Source organism: Pundamilia nyererei, unplaced genomic scaffold (genome assembly GCF_000239375.1).
Source record: "Pundamilia nyererei isolate P.nyererei 1_Seehausen unplaced genomic scaffold, PunNye1.0 scaffold00052, whole genome shotgun sequence".
Taxonomy (NCBI): Eukaryota; Metazoa; Chordata; class Actinopteri; order Cichliformes; family Cichlidae; genus Pundamilia; species Pundamilia nyererei.
The window spans coordinates 2599764-2616254 of NW_005187453.1; the positions used below are offsets into that span (position 1 = coordinate 2599764).

A 16491-nucleotide genomic window follows, 5' to 3' on the forward strand; every position below is an offset into this window, starting at 1 on the left:
GCATTACCCACCAAGTATACACCTCCATGCAAAAGTCTTGAGCCACTGCTAATTTCTTTATATATTACTTCCAAGGAGCTACACTTTTTGGTGGCCACGGTAAAAGACCTGAAATATTTACTTTAATGTCGAAGAAGACTGCAAAATAGATTGCAAAATCAAGGAATGTGATAATGGCAAGGGGGTAGGCAGAAATGACACGGGAACACAGAGGAAGAATATGAAGTAACATGAAAGGGGTGTGGCATAACAGGACGGATGAGTAAAGATTGGAATTAGGAAAAGACATGGAGGATGAACTGTCAAAACCACATAAGCTCCGTTACTATGACATCCACACTTTTACCAGCTCACTTTACCGCTTAATCAAAGTCTAGCCTGAGTGATTACATGGCCCCTTTTTTTCCATGAAAGTGTCACTATTTTAAAAAAGCTCCTAATACTGAGCTCTAGGAATCATTTCTAATTTATTCTCACCAGTCCTGATCTGCCAACCAAAGCTATTATAGGAAAGTCAGGATGATGTGCTGTCAGAAGCCAGAGAAATAGATGTCATCCACAGCAATAAGCCTGTAATAACTACCGTCAAATTATTTTCAGGGACTAAGTAACTTTTCCCTCATCTCCCCATTTGGCCCCTGGCGCCTCTTTTGCAGCTTGTGAAATGCTTATTATTAAAATTGCATAACTATGCATATAGCATTTGAGTTGTTGAACTGAGGCAATATAGCCTTTTTGCTTATTAATGTCTAACAAGATTGAAAAAATTCACTCATGCACAAATGTCATTGACACATGTGGACATATTCTTTCATGGTCATATCTCCAACACACATCTGCATATACTGTGTACGGTACAGGAGTGGCCACAGTCAGGTGCGGAACATATCGTTTGGCATTCTGAGTCGCCTCTTTTCCTCAAGAGGATGATTTAGGTGTGTTCGAAATGAGAATGAGAGAATGAGTGGAAAAGGACAAGAGAGGGAAGGAGTGCAAAGCAGAAAGAGCACTTGCTTGTGTTTAGGGTGGCTCACAGTAGTTAAAGTGACATTTTGTTGAGATGTGCACTTTCCAAAAAGCCCTGTGGGGGTGCACAGGGCATGCCCAGCCATGTCAGCCTACTCTATGCAGTCACACTGTATCCTGACACTAAGCACACCAGGCAGGCTAGGCCATGCGCCCAAACACATTATACTCTTTCCTATCTAACACTCAAACAAAAACACGCTAATTTTATCATACCTGACACAGATACAATACCCTCTAATCTAACATGAAAATGTCCTCACACAAACCGAATTTTATCTACCGCACTGTAAGATTACATAAATAGGGACCTTTTTTTGCCCTCAGGTAGTCCATTTGGGTACTCATAATTTGAACTCTGTTTGTTCCATATACAAATTGCATAATGAATGCTCTGTGCTATAAGCAGCCAGCGCCCTGTGTTCTGCATATGACCTACAACGCCTTAGACCTTGGTCTAGCAAAGGATTTTAGGCAGGGACTAGGCTGGGTGATGGAGCACGGATGGCTGCAAAGTGATGCAATTGGACAGCACAGTGGTTTTGTGAAAAGACCGAGCAAGAATATTGTCTGATCTGAACTTTGACACTCTTGTTACAGAGTCATCTTGAGTGGATTTAGAGGAGCTGAAAGTCTACACGGTGCTTTCATTCCCAGTGCCACACAGCAGGTTACAGGACTGAATGAAAAACAACATTGCTTGGTGCAGAGAAATCACAAAACACACATACCTCGCAGACAGAGTTCTATCCTGGGGTGTTATGGGGGGACGGTAAGGGTTGATTCTTTCACACTCTGACAGAGCCACTAATGCTAAAATGTCAGCACGCTGTTGGAAGAGCAGGCAAAAAGAAGCTGTAGAGACAAAGACACAAAGAGAAAGAGATGGGAGGGTTAACATGACAACTAAAAGTCACAAACCTTCTAAAACCAGGTGGGGGTTAATTTTACACCTGCGCTTCAGTGCCCTGCCAACATTAGTATTAAAAAAAATAAATAAACTGTATGCAGAGCTACTGACCTTAAAAATGCAGAAATTAACCATGAAAGAGAAAAACTCCAAATCTCCCTCCAGATATCCCACAGTGAATGTAAGATTAACTCAACTTTACTTTGTGAACTGCTCCAACTATTTTCTGTCTCAAAGTATGCAAGATGTTTTACGCTACTGTATGTCAGTGGCCAAAGCTAATGTAACCAATTAACTATGGTGGCAAACTGTGACATTAGTGACTGTCAGCAGGTGCCAGTCAAATCACATTAGCATTTCTGCTACTCAAGCTCAAGCGGTTTTATTGGTGTCACTGAACTGGAACATACATTGAAGGCATCAGGTGAACTGTACGGCACAACAAGAAGCAACAAGGCAGGTTCATCCATCACTACAAAAAACACAGAAGCCACAGGACCTGGTCCAGTGCCAGATGGATGTGCTGCGCCGTGCTGTCAACAAGAGCTGTTATTTCCAATTGATGAGAAATAAAGCCCAGCTTACTGGAAGATGAATATCATGCAAGGTGATCTCAATCTTAGTAAGATAAATGGCGATACCATGAGAACAAGCTTTACATTAATGAAAAAGTAGGTTCTGTTTCAAATTGGCTTTGCACCCTTATGCCGTGTAGTGAGGCAGCTCAAATAGACAGGGCTCCAGAGTGGAAGCATTTTATTTGGATACGCGACTTAAAACTGGTATCGGAATGAGAAAAAAATTTTGGGGTGCACCAGTGCAACTAACTGAGTTTAATACAGGGATGGTCCCTAAACCAGATACGGACTTGGAAATGCATCTAAATTATTAAGAACCATGGCTTTTTTCAAGTTTTAAGACCTTTTTTTTAATCTGTACTTGAGAAGACGGGAGCGAGATTAGTAGAGCGGAAAACTTGATTTTGGTGTAATTGACGTTGCACAAGGGGCTTCTCCTCTCTATCATTCTCTTCTGCGCTCTCTTTGTCAGCGTTTGCCTAAAGGAAGGGCCGAGCACACACAAACACACACACAGCCTCTTACACACAGGTACAAGAGGTCGTGAAGAAGTAGAAAATATAGAGTTTTACCAAGCTAATAAACACATGCGCATCACCTTCACAGATGAAAAGCCATTTTTAAGATTGTTTCCCATACATCTGTTCAATAAGCATAAATTGCAGGCGAGTTTTCACATTCTTTGCTTGAAATCTCTTGCACAGTATAAACTTTGTTTATGAAGTAAAAGCAACTTCCTGCGTTGGATGACCACACCAATGTGAGGAGCTGCAACATGCAACAAGCTACTGCAAATGTCAACATTATCAAAAGGCTCTCCAAAAAGTTGATTCTGCTCATCTGGACGTAGCGTTTATCAGAAGGCCACAAATAATACTAGAGAAAAACAAAAAGACTGCTGTTCAGCCTTGCTCCTTTAACCACACAACTGTCCATAATCACAATTATGTGTGTAGCCACTCCCGAGGGCCCATATTGAGCCAAGAATATCCCTATTAGGTCCCAAATACATTTTAATTTTAAAAAATAGCTTTACATTTACAATAATAATGATGATATCACATTTGATTGTTTCGTTTCATTATGTTTCATTCGTCTTTGTGAAGCCTTGCTGTTTTTTCACCGGTGTGCTGTGCTCCTTTTACACAGGTGTGACCCAAATAATTAAGCCAATAAATACTATGTGACTGCATGCTGTGTCTGTAAGTTCAGCTTAACTCAAAAATCCTTGGGTCACAAATCAAAATCTGCCTTAAAAATGGTTTTACAGTGCAGCCAAAGATTTATTCATGATCTGGTTGTCTGTTAGACTATTTTTTTGACGAGACAAACCATGTAAATTGCTGTCAACTACAACTCTGTCTGTTAAAATGTTAAGCTAAGAGCAAAGATAGGAAACATGGCCAAGACATTATAACCCATTTGCATAAAGTACTGTTTAACAACAACAACAACAACAAAAAAAAACTGGTGCTACAGGATATTCTCTGTTGGGCTGTTTCTTTTTTTGGCCAGTCTGGGATCAAAATTAAAATGGCAAACTGGATTCTTGGTCTGAAGCCAAGCTATGTTCAAACATTTCTTTTGCTCCATTCCATTACATCACAGCTGGCACAGCTGATATGCCGGGCTGAGCTTTGTGGTATGGAGAAATGATTTACAATGTCAAAAAGATCCAAGAAATTGACATAAATGCTACCATTTTCACTGGCTTTGTTGGAGGGAGAAAGACTCCTTAAAGTCCAGCTACAAGGAAAAAGGGCACAAATGAAGGCTGTAATGTAATGCATTTTCAGCTAAGCCTAAGAAAGTTCCTCAATACTAGTAATGACTGTTGCTAGCAAGTGGCAGGTTCAGCCTCTGAGTGCTTCGGCCCTCAGAAGGGCACAGTAATAGGTCAGCGTAAGCTAATTTAATGTAGATTATCAAAGATGCACAGTGCAATCTATGATTTCACACTGGGAAAGAAGCTGGTGAGCCATTAGGTTATTGATGGCTTTCATTGTCACAAAGAGCACACTGTGAAACAGACAGGTGGTCAGTTAATTGAATTACAACCATGAAATACGTCAGGTGATGTGTCTCAACGTTGCACCGGAACAGCTTCAATGCACCTTCCTCCAAAGGATATTTCTTCATTTTTAAAGATAACGGTACAGAGCTCTTTGAAACACGTTGGGCTAAAGTCCTGCATACATGTCAGATCAGATTCGCCTCATTTCCATACTGTTATACATTATCATCAGTGTTGATATATATCTATATATTAGAGAAGAAATACTTCAAAGGGTATGGTGACTCAGACTGACTTTGTATTCATGAAACAAAGCCTTTCTTCTAAGGATACAAGGGGCACAGGAACAATACCAGATCCACTCATTACAGAAGTCAAAGGTTCAGGAATTATCTTACATTTATTGCCTTCTATGTGTGTCAGAAAACTCCCCTTGCTGTGTGGTGATTGGACAGATAAAAAACCCTATCCACCGTGTTATTTTATAGAAGCTGGAAAAACATTGCTTTTCGAATAAAGATCTACTGCTTGCTTTGATCTTGCCAATGAGTGTGCGATCTGTCTGCCATTTTAAACAGCTTTCTGCTCATAAGTCCATCAAAATCCAACAAAATGTCTTTCTTGCCCAAGAACATTAAGAACTCATTAGGCCGAGCATGATTCAGCTAAATACATCCCAGCCTTCTGTCCAAAGAAAAGGGGAGGGGGAGGAGAACTTGCATCCCTTAAATCCTGTCTGTAACAAAAGTAATAATACCAGTAGAAGCTGTTTTACCCTCCAGTGCTGTGCAATTTGCACATCTTTATGTTTGTTTGCTAGCTTTCTGAGAACCTGTTTTGCAAATGTTACTGCTGTACCTCAAAAAACACGTGCCTCAGATTTTTTACTATCATGTAAAAGCAAGCAAACAAACAAAAGAAAGTGCATTTTTAAAGCCATTACCAACATGGACAAAAAAGAAAAAGAAAACTAAAATTCTCGGTAATGGAATAGACAAAGCATATGTTTTCAAGTGAGACCTTCTACTGTACTGAAAAGAAGAGGGAATTATTCCTGCCAGATATAAAAATCCCAAATACACTTTTGGTCAAAGAAAATACAATTTAACAACCTTTAAAAGCAGTTTTTAAAAGGAGAAAATAGTCATAAAAATAATTTTTAAAAAATGTTACTTATTTGAATTATCCTTTTTACGGCAGCATAAATAAAGGTGTTATCTTGGGATCAACAGGAAAAGTTTCACATTCCTATTTTAGCTGTTGCGAAACTGCAAAAATGTGAGGGAAAGTAAACATTCAGCTCTGAGGCTGTAAATAACATGACTAACCTGTAAAATGAAATCAGATGGAAAAGGACAAATCTTCACTATATGCTTTTAAAGTTTGCTGGACATAACAGAACCAGCAAAGAAAAATACAACCTCACATTCAGTGTTAAATGCTGTGCAAGGACATGGCAAACATCTTAAATTTAATGGAAACAGTTTCATAGGTCAAGAAGCACTATCAACTGTAACTACATTGCTGACCAAGAATGTCCAATTTGTGCTTCTTCTTCTTCTTATTTTTCTTTATATGTGAGCCAGAGGTGTATACGCCACACACCGGCACGCTCACAGACTCATAGTGTGAGGCTCCAGAGACCCAGAATGCCCTTTCTTGCTCCCTCTTTTTTTTTAATCCTGGCAATTAGCGAGAAATAATTAATGATAAAAAATGAAAAAGTTGAGGGCAGAGAGCCTTGAAGATAGAGTTCTGCACCGTAAGCATTCAATTCCCCCTCTCAAGGTCCACAAGGTCCACTGCTCTCTGGCTGTGATCCTTATACAGCTACTGGGAGAGACTGGAACAAAGGCCTCTTTGATATCTGCCCACCCTCTCTCACTCAATTTTATACTCTCTCTGCATCTAATACACTATTTTCTTGTTTGCTTGATTGTGCTGGCATAAAACCCCAACCCTACGCACCCATGACTTCACTCTCCCTCTCAACAACAAGGTTGCAGTATGCCTGCTAAGTGTCCATTTGAAAATATTGCAAAGGTTACACCAGACATCTGCTGCTCCACCCAGATAAGACTTTGTTTGATCGCCTCCCTGTGAAATTAATAAGAACAGCCATTAACAATCTGGTAGAAATAGGAAGTTGTTACACGTGCGGCTGTGAAGAGATGGGTGATGTAGCTGAACCTTGATAATGCAGCGCAGCAACGGAGCCATCAGTAGGGGGAGAACTGGGGAGGTCGTGACCTTGTGAAGTCACTTTAGAGCTACATTCAAGCGTAATGTGGATTTGTGATCAGAGTGAAACTGCACGCACATGCATATGCATGCACAGTCTGAAGAGACTGAAGAGAGAGTGATTAGGAAAAAGACGGAAGGAAGGAAAAAACATTCCTGAGCACTTCTGCCCCCTGGTGGCAGTTTGCAGTAGCATCTTGCTGTACTATGTAAAGAAGGCTGTAAGAGAGTTACAGTAGAAGGGGGACTTCTGCGAAAATAGTCTAGGGGTTTCTGCTTATTGCACCACCTCTGCCTCCCGAAGGGTGGCTTTGATCTTTGCATACATTTAAATTCCAAAGAGGCAAAAAATACCGAGGCATGATAGAGCTCATTCATTCATAAATGCAGCTACTGGGATTAGATCTGGAATTACAGAAAGAGCAGACATCATTTCATAATACTCTTCAAGCGAATTGCATTTCATTTACTGGATATTTTAAACACTCATTTTAGACTTTGAATACAGCCTTCACTGCGGTGGTTTTATTTGCCACTAGCACAGATAATTAAGTACAATTCTGAACTACACAGACGCACCAGGTCTTATTAGCATCATGTTAGACAAATCTGTTTGTTTAATCCTGCAGAAACGGCTGTGCACTTTAAGTTGTGAGCACATAAATTTGATTGATGATTCTTGAGCTCCAAAAAGCAGAGTTAACAAGGAACGGATTATAATTGCATAGAAAAGCTAGACAAGCCTGCAGACAGGCGTTTGATCTGATGAATGTGACTGAACCCTGCATCTGTAGTTTATCTCTTTGGCCAGCAGATGGCATCAGCCGTTAGTGCAGTGTGCTGTGGCGCAGTAGAACCACCCCCGTTTTCTGTCCTTTTGGGCAGCGGCTGCAGTGAAGCAACTACAATTTGGCAATCTGGTTGCAGCAAATAGCTTGCTTCCTTATTTTGATCAGATACCCGGGGGTCTAGATTTGTAGAATACGCTACAATTTCTAGCACTTTTGCACTGCTGGCCTCACCCCTCTCACGTTTTCACCAAATTCTGCTCGATATTTAAGCCCCTTTGAACTGTACACCCTCCCACACGCTGGCATACACACACGAATACTTACCCCTTTCAAAGTGCCTTTGACCCAGCAGCACGGCAGATGTTTTCATGTGAAACAGACAAAGAAAGAAAGCAGTAGATCATTAATACACATGCTAAGGAGTATGGTAAAACTTGTCTGGAGAATCAATAGAAACATCAGGAGGAGGAAGAGGATGATTAGATATTGACTGAGGTAATGGGGTGAGGTGAGAAAAAAAATTGCAGTTAGCCAACTGGTGTTTTCATCTTGCAGCTCTAATATGGCCTGTCTAAATGGGTGAGAAACTTTTATCTGTTAATATCCATTTAATGTACATAGAGTGTCACTGTGGGAATTAGGAGACTAGGAAATATTACATGTGACAGAATTACAAGTACCGTATAAAATGGGTTTATAGAGGTTTAACATTATAAGCATAAATCTGGTGGTTTAACACCTAATTCACCACGTTGGTTAAACACAATCTGTTGGGGTTTCTTCAGAGCACTAAGGACAAGCTCTCATTTCTTTGATTAATTATAGGCTTTGGGATTTACATGTAAATGTTTATATTTAATAAGCTCAATCTATGATTCTGGGTTCAGTTATGAAGGGAATTCACGAGTAACACCAGTGAATCGAAAACACTATTTAAGTCACAGGAACACAATTTCTGAGCCAAAACTGTTGTTTACAGTAACAATACCAATGTGTCGTTTATTCCACAAAGAAAATCATAAAAACAACTGAACCATTTTAAAGTTGTAAAGCTCATCACATTAACTTCGAGTGCAAAATTGATGTGACCCTGCTATCAATAAACGGCCGTATAATATGCCAAACACAATCAACTAGGTTGATATCAACCCATATCAGTGTTCTGCTGATGTAATATTGTTTCGTCCTTTCATGAAAGGAAAATTACCAGGATTTTGATATTTTTAGTTTTTGTTTTTTTTTCTAATTTGGCTTTTAATTTACCCAGGCTTTAATTCAGTTCTGTTTAGCAAATGGCCAAAAATTAAAAATAAATAAAACAGTGTTAGTTAAAGTAACACTGAGTGTTTGTCTTAACTACATGCAAACCAATTGTGCTTACATGGGTAGTCACTCCCCAAAGGCTCATTCTGAGCTAGGAAAACACCTGCTTAACACATGTACCACCAACTGGTTATCCTGTTCACATACAGGAAACTCAAGAAATTCGAAAGACAAAACAGTTCAAGAGGAAAAAGCTATGCATTTCATAATGATTATATGAAAACTGCAAATATATTCATTGTGTTGTTTCAATATGAACATCAGAATTGAGGTTTTCAATTGCCATGTACTACAGAGGCCAGCCTAGGGTAGAAAAACATACCTGCAAACCAATTTTAGGCATGTTGAAAGTCCACATACCATAGTTCTAAAAACAAACAAAAAAAAGTATAATACTAGTCATTGAGTAATGCAAAGCTTTACAATATCACAAAGGTAGCACGTATGGCTGGAGTAAATAGTACATTTCCTTTATGTTTTCCATAATGCTGACCCTTTACTGCCAAGCCTGTTAACATACCTGAAATTTACATATCCTGACTAGGAAGGAAACGTTTGCAAGGTGGCAAACATTCGTGACAATCGCTTACATAATACTGAACTGACCTCTGTTCTGCGAAAACGTACAAAACATTTCTAACTTGCAGTGAATGATTGTTCCATGACACAACATGCAGCTACAGCAAGCTTTTATTTTGGTAGGAGTGACGTTAGCTTATAGCTAGTGCATTGACATCAGCCAATGCGAGCTAAAAAAAATAAAAAATAAAAAAAAAAACCTGACAAGTACGCTATTTAAAAAGCATTTAAAGTTAGGTTAAGCTATTGTAAGTTAACGTTTCATGACGACCTATTCGCGAATTAATTCGTTGCATTTTTACCATTTACTCCTTGTTTGCAATCTTTCTCAGTAGCTCACTACGTAGACTTTATGATAATGGAACTGGAGAAACAACAGGTGTAGTACATCACACAATTAAGCAATTAGATTGGAATCCAGTCAGGTTGTGGACAATGCTTATTTACATTTTCTGAAGCAAGATTATTTAATGGTTATGTATAAAACTTAAATATATTGTGAAGGCTTAAAAATCAGAGTGGAATGTATCGTCATTCTGCCTGTTTGGCAGGAGCCTGTTTTTCAGTCGCATACAACAAATTTCATTTGAAACGTACACATCCGGGTCACGTTAAAAACGTAAGCTACAAGACTACATACTCCCAGCGCACTTTTAGTTTAAAAAAAATGAAATTCAAACTTAATGCGAATTATTTAATGTACAATATTAAAACATTATTTTATTATTTCTCTTTTCTCTGTACTTAAAAGGTTAGTATTTAGTATTTAGTCCCTCACTTGCCGATCCACTTATCTATTTACTAACATATTTCTCAGGTGTAGTTTCCAGTGTTGAAAGGCATGCACCACACCTGCATCACTCTTCATCAAGTCATTTGGGCACATCTTGTGTTACTCACGCTGGCGCATCCTCAGTCAGGAACAAATTCATTAAAAATGACCACACAGTAGAGAACATCATGCATCAGTCTATTAGGGTTTTTTCAACAGTCTAGCTAATCACATCTCTTTTAGAAACAGTCAAGAGAAAACTGTAGCACTGCTGAGAGGAAAGAGCTTCAGTTCATGTGAATCCCATCAAGTGTAGGATTGACACTAAGGAGGTCACCTTGAGAAAGGAAGGATTTATAGGAGGAAACCGGATCAAAGGAATACCACAACAAACTTTGAGAAACTGTTTGGCAAACTAATCAAAGAAAGAAAGAGGTACGCTACATCTGAAGCCAGTCAAAGTTAGAAGTGACTTTAAAGTGTAGACTGGTGGAATAATCACAGTCTTCTTGGTGGAATGACTAACTCATAAAATTGGATAAATGTTTCAGAAGCCTATTGCTGTGATGTCCATCACAAAATGGTCTGAGGGAAGTCCAGAGGAGGCGCTTTAACAACAGCTAAAACAGGGTGGTTGAAACATGGAGACATTGAGAAACGCAGATTAGCTTGAACACTGTCTTAGCAATGACCAAAGCAAGAAACAAATGTGTGTTCACGTCCATTAAGGAAAATAATCCAAGACAAAAATGGTGACTTGCTAGAGACTGGATACGGATATGCTGTTCAAATGTAGAAATCACTTGTATTAGTTGTCTTGATGATAGAAAAATAAAGAGGTGCCCTAGGGGAGTAGTACCTACCTTGAAAACACAAAAGTAAACGTATATGAAAACAAACACAAGCTTTCATAAAAAACACAATACAGGAAGGGTTTGGGCTTGTTAAAGCTTTATTTATAAGCAATGAAATTCAGTCATCCATGACTAAGGAGCTTGGAAAGAAAAGCGTCTGGACTTCTTTGAGTTGCTTGAAGACGTTTCACCTCTCATCCGAGAAGCTTCTTCAGTTCTAAGGTCAAATGGTGGAGAGTCCCAGATTTAAACCAAGTGGGAGTTTCCACCCAAAGAGGGACAAAGGACCCCCTGATGATCCTCTACCTAATCACATGAGCCAAGGTGTCATCCATCCTCTTTTGCTTATCTAATTCACTGGTGCAGGGCGTTGGAGACTATCTCAGCTGCTGTAGGGGAAGTACATCCTGGACAGAGAGACAGACAACCATTCACACTCACATTCACACCTACAGCCAATTTAGAGTCGTCAGTTAACCTAACCTCATTATCTATATGTCTTTGTACTGCAGGATGAAGCTAGAGTGCCCAGAGAAAACCCAGTAAACATGAAGAGAATGTGCAAACTCTACACAGAAAGAGTCTGGTCACATGGTAGATATAGACCCAGGACTTGAAAGGCTATATGACTAATTTGAAGGAAAAGTCAAGCTGAAATCTTATGAAAAAAAGCTGACCACCAATGTTCCCTCTAAGCTGCGCGCGTGCGCAATTGCGCACTGCTGGCACTGTCTCTGCGCACAGAAAATCTGTGTTGCGCACAAAAAAATCCAACCTGAATTGGGCTGCTCCCGTATGGGATTAGAACGATGCCACCTTATCCTGTAGTCCAGCCAATAATGCGATTCACATTCGTATATACGCAGCTAATCAAAGTCGTTGACAGGCTATGACAGCGTCCTTATGTGCTGACACCGGTGTTTTAGCTAGCAAAGCGGAGTGGCTGATGTGGAGTGAAGCCATGTTAATGGCAACGTGCACAACCATTGGAGATGTGAGCAGGACAGACGGAACAATTAACGGGAAAAACTGTGGACTTTATACCAGTTTTTAAATTGTGTTGATAGGCCACGTAAAACCAGAGTTATGATAAAAAATATATGCAATGTTTGGTTTTCTTCCTGAGTGCTATCGTTGTTTATATTTACTGCGGGAAGAAACGGTAAAAACGGCGTTTTATAAGGAAAATGCTCGAATGCTCTCCACCTGCGAGCAAAACCAAAAAACCCCACCCTTTCCTATTCTTCGAAAAATGTACCGTGTCGACCAATCAAAAAATGATATGGCGACATGGTATTTAGTTGTTTAGGAAGGGGGGAAGTTTTAGGAGTGATGGCAGTGTTTTGAGATGTGAGAGATTTGCGGCGTTCTTGTGTAGTTAGTGTGTAGTGTAGTCAATAATTTTGTTGTGTGTGTCAGAACAATGAGGCGACTGCTGAATGTTACAGCAGTGATACATCTCCTGTTGTCAGGCCTGCAGGTATCAGACTGTCGTTCTGCTTTATCTCATAGTGGACAGAAATTATTTTTGGATTGGCACAAATAATTTGTGTGGCATCAAATTTGATGCAGAACAGCTGATTGTTCTGTAAATAGTTTGAAATGTTTATTTAAAAAAACGCCTTGGCTGCATTTTTAGGCAAACAGCTGCAAAAAACTTTGTCGCTTGCATAACTCAGTTACTTTTTTCAAGAAGTAACTATATAATTAATTGCCCAGCATTGGTCATTATATACTGTATTTTGCAGACAGAGAGTTACAGGACTCTCTCCCAGACCACAGACTGATAATACAAGTCAGAGCTTTATAAAAAAAAAAAAGAAAAAGAAAAAGAAAGAAAGTTGTGTTTTCAAAATTGAAGTTCAAATTATTTTTTACTTCTAATAGTGTTAACATACTACACAGGTCATGAACAGTTAATTAAAAGTAGTCTAACATAAATGTAAACGCTGTAATTTGATTATTTTAATAAACCATGTAACCTCGATGGGTTCGATGCTGGTGTGACCACAGTGCACACGTCTGCTGTTGCTCACAGTAGACCAAGGGGTCGCTCAGGGAGTTTGTGTGTTCGCTCAGACACATGGAAAATTAGAGGGAACATTGCTGACCACATATGAGATCAGGCAGTGCTAAATAGTAAAGGTTTGATCATTAGGTCTTCTGTCTAATTTTGTGACAAGTTATGTAATCACATGATAAACACATCTCAAACAATGACAGTTTTGCATTGGGAATGACAAAACTGGACAAATGAGCTTAAATAACAGCAGCCAAATTGTTCTGAGGGAAATTTGTCATTTTAGGGTTATGATGATGACTTGCCAGGTTTGTGTACACCCCTTCAAGTGTGAATAAAGTTTAATTTGGGATCCCAGAAAGTAGATTTTGTTTGTCTGTGGGTGGAGCGTTTCCAGTGGGAAAATATATTTCATCACTCATCTAAGTGATTTCTTTATAAGGCCGGGAAAACCTGCAGTCAGCTGAGACTCAAGAAGTCACTTGGATGAGTGATGACACAGTGAAAACACTGCATCCATATGAACAAAATCAACATTTCTGGGATTGCTTTACTTGGATTATTTAGCACGCATCAAGACATTTAATTTGACATGGTAAAATAAGAAGATTAGCTAGAGCATCACAGCAGTAACTAACACAGCATTGTCTTCTTTTCCAGGGGGTGTTGCATTGAGTTTGGCAATAATGGCTGTAACTGCTTTGGATTTTGGCCAAAGTACAAACATTTAGCACTGTTTGTAGTCTTAGAGTGTATGTTTTAACAAATTTGTTTTGTGCATTCAATTATTTCTTTGTGATTTTTTTTTCTTTCATTAAAGCTATAACATGAATGCAGCATCACCACCCATGTGCCAGTGTGCATGGGAGCAGCCAGATCTCATGAGGTTGGAGAGTGCACGTGAACACGTGCCTGTATGTGAGCGGTGGTGCACGGTGGGTCCGCATTGAAAAGGGGGGATGGGTGCACGCAGCGCTGCATGTCACTTGATCTCGAACATCAGAGCAGATAGATATAGCTAAAGCGATTAAATGAGAGGAGCGCCTTGCGTCACTGGCAAGGTGGCTGCCCTGGATATGTGAATGGATTAAGAAGGGAACTTGAGTGCATGAATGGACAATGAATGAATATCACAAAATTTTATTCCCTCTTTAATAAATCTAAATCTTCCAGTACGCACAGAGTACCCTCAAACTGATATGAAGATATTCAATGTTCTTTTTGCAGTCCCCCAGACTCCCTGACATTAAAAGTAAAATCCTGATTATAAAGTTTAAATTAAAAGCAGCAGCGCTCTGGGCTCAGAGTACAAGATGTCAAAGAAATGATCTACTGTATGGATCATTCATACAGAGCGAGTCGCCAAAATTTTGATGACTAACCAAAACCCAGATCCCTGCAGACTTCAAGGTTTACAGCCTGACTTGAGATTAGTGAGTTTGTGTCGTACTGTTAAAGCATTTCTGGTTTGGGGCTTTAACCATTTCTTTCTTATGGTGGGAGAAGTGATGGTTAATGGGACCAGTATTTGTTCATTCACATTTCTTTCTGACTGTGTGTTTTTTATGTCTTTCTTTTTTAAAAATAGAGGTCGTTTGGAGTCCAGTTCATGCACTGAATCAAGTCATTTTTGCTCCTCCAATATTTAAGTTGAGTTATTATGATTTTCCTAATTTTTTGTCACACCTACTGTACATCTACAGTCACCAGCTACTTTGTTAGATATGTGAGAACGTGCTCATCAGCTGCCCATTACGGTAAATATCTAAAGCCAATCACGTGGCAAAAGCTCAAAGCATTTAGGCATGTAGATGTGGTGAAGTTCAAACTGAGAATCAGAATGTGGAAGAAAGGTGATGTTGAACATGAAATCATTGTTAGTGCCATACGGGCTGGCCTGAATATTTCAGAAAGTACTGATCCACTGATTTCCCCACACAGCTGCTGGGGGTGTAATGGTGTGGAGGATATTTTCTTTGGACCCCTTATTATAAATTAAGCATCATTTAAATATCATAGCCTACCTGAGGATTGTTGCTAAATAGAGTGTCTGCTGATGAAAGCTTCCAACTGATTAATATGGCATGTCACAAAGCTCAGATGATCTCATACTAGTTTCTTGAATATAGTAATGAACTCACTGCACTCAAATGGCCTCTACAGTCACCTGATTCCAGTCTAATAGAGCACCTTTGGGATGTGGTGCAACAAGCGCTTCTTGTCATGGATGTGCAGCCGCAAATCTGCAGCAACTGTGTGATGCTATCATGTCAGTATGGACAAAGATATTTCCAGTACATTGTTGAATATATGTTATTAAGAATGAAGGCGGGTTCATTCAGCAAGCTGCACTTAATAAAGTGGCCAGTGAATGTATGGTTTGCATATACTGTACATTTAGGTCTCCCTTTTCTGGTGTTGGCTCTCACCAAAACATAAGGTTGGGGTTATGTCAGTGGGTCTTACAAGCAACCCCTGCAAACCAAAGTTCAGCTCAATTTCAGAGGAGGTTTTTTTTTTTGTCTTTTGCTCTTTATGATCCCATAAAGAGCCAAGGGATGGGAGGGGGTGTTTTTAATATGATCATTTCAGCTGACTTTGAGTACACAAGCCCCACCTGCCTTCTATTTGTGAGGCTCATTGAATTAGAACAACACTGGTTTGGAGATAAAATGAATTGTTTCATAAAGCGGATAAACTGATAAACTGTTCACAGCTACTCTAGTACAAGAATAAAAAGACAGAGCTGGAAATCAGCATAAAAAGCCCCCTTTAAGGCCACCCTCCCTTTAGGCCCTCTTTCTTCTGCTCCTTATGGGTGGGGCCGCTGTGCTCACAGCTAGAGCTATGTGTCCGAAATGGTCATTTATGGGATATTCCCTCTCAATGACATCATACAGAGCCAAGAGCAGAATAAACCATATAAAGCGAACGTTTAGAGGGATCTGACACCAGAGCTTTAGATTAAATTTTGACCATTTTTGCTGTGATATGGGCATCCACCCATGTGATGTAAATGTGACTGAAACACAAACATACAATCTTTATGTTCATAATAATTGTTATTGTCACTCAAGCAATATTTGTGGAATCTCTCATTGAAATACCAGTTGGAAAAAACAGACAAATTAAAACAAATGTAGCATATATATTTAAACCAGTAGAATACAAAAACAGAAATATGAAAAATATAAATTTCAATTACACACACACATATATATATAAGGAACACGAGAAGCTGGAGAAATACCAAGGGCTCAGAGAAGAGCTCGAGATGATGTGGAAGGTGAAGGTAACGGTGGTCCCCGTGGTAATCGGAGCACTAGGTGCGGTGACTCCCAAGCTAGGCGAGTGGCTCCAGCAGATCCCGGGAATAACATCGG

At 39.5% G+C, this 16491-nt stretch overlaps 1 long non-coding RNA gene across 1 annotated transcript; it reads right to left on the reverse strand.

Annotated features, from left to right (window-relative positions):
- Positions 1–1786: 1786 nt before the first annotated feature.
- LOC102193192 (uncharacterized) lies at positions 1787–9251 on the reverse strand. Its single transcript, XR_311737.1, has 3 exons — positions 9206–9251; positions 7885–7898; positions 1787–1881 (listed from the first exon to the last, which is right to left on the reverse strand). It is a non-coding gene; the product is annotated as an uncharacterized LOC102193192 (long non-coding RNA).
- Positions 9252–16491: the final 7240 nt, after the last annotated feature.